The sequence below is a fragment of the Echinops telfairi genome, unplaced genomic scaffold (genome assembly GCF_000313985.2).
Source record: "Echinops telfairi isolate 266 unplaced genomic scaffold, ASM31398v2 ScPeMD7_7469;HRSCAF=8507_1, whole genome shotgun sequence".
Taxonomy (NCBI): Eukaryota; Metazoa; Chordata; class Mammalia; order Afrosoricida; family Tenrecidae; genus Echinops; species Echinops telfairi.
In genome coordinates, this window is record NW_022111373.1 from 12943570 (window position 1) to 12944478 (window position 909).

Here is a 909-nt window from a genome sequence, read left to right on the forward strand (position 1 = left end):
CCCTCCGCGCCCGGGCCCTCCGGCGTGCCAACGCCACCCCCCAAGAGAGCGGGCCACTCGGGGGTCGCCTCCTGCCAGTCCGCACGGGCTCCGAGCCAGCGGGAGCGGCGTGACCAGGGCACAGGCGCGGCCGCCACCTCCCCTTCCGTCGCCCTCTTCCCACCCCTCCTCCTCTCCGCGCGCACTCTGCGGCGAACAAGGAGCTGGCCCCCGGCCGCCTCCCCCGCCACCGTCCCTGGGTTCGAGCACTGAACTGGCAGCTCAGGCCACCGGGGCCCAGTCGGCGACTGGCCCGAAGGATTAAGGGGCGTGCGAGCCCTGCCTTGGTGGGCGCTGCTAGCAGATGCTCCCGCAACAGCTGCCACCCCGGCGGCAGCTCCCGGGGTTCTCGCCGGTGCGCTTTTTTTTTTTTTTTAAGTTCTGAGCTCGCAGTACTTGAGCAAAGACGACGAGATCTCGCGAGATGCTGTGGGCGAAAGAGCCGCTTCTCTCCTCCTCGCCTCGCCCCCCTCATTACCCCCACCAGGCGCTTGGTACCCGAAGCCGGTCTGGAGCCGCCTGCTGCCCCTCGCTCCTCCGAGTGATGCTGGGCTTTCCCGTGAAGCGCACTGGCTCCTGCCGAGGCGCCGGCGAGCGGTGCAGACTGGGCGGCCTGCTCCAGCCTCCAACCGGCTGCTACTTCCCATATTCACTGCAGGCCTAAGCCGGGCAGGGGGGGTGGGGGCGGGCAGGATTTCCTCTGTGCAGCTTTTGAGGCAATCGACTTGGCCCTGCCTGGCAGTTAGAACCATGCTATAATTCCTTTCGTGATGTAGTGGATGTGTACACACATCTGATGACATCGTTATTTTAAAAGCAGTGATCTTTGATGAGAAGGGGACCGTTGTCATAGCTTACTGTTCAGAACTA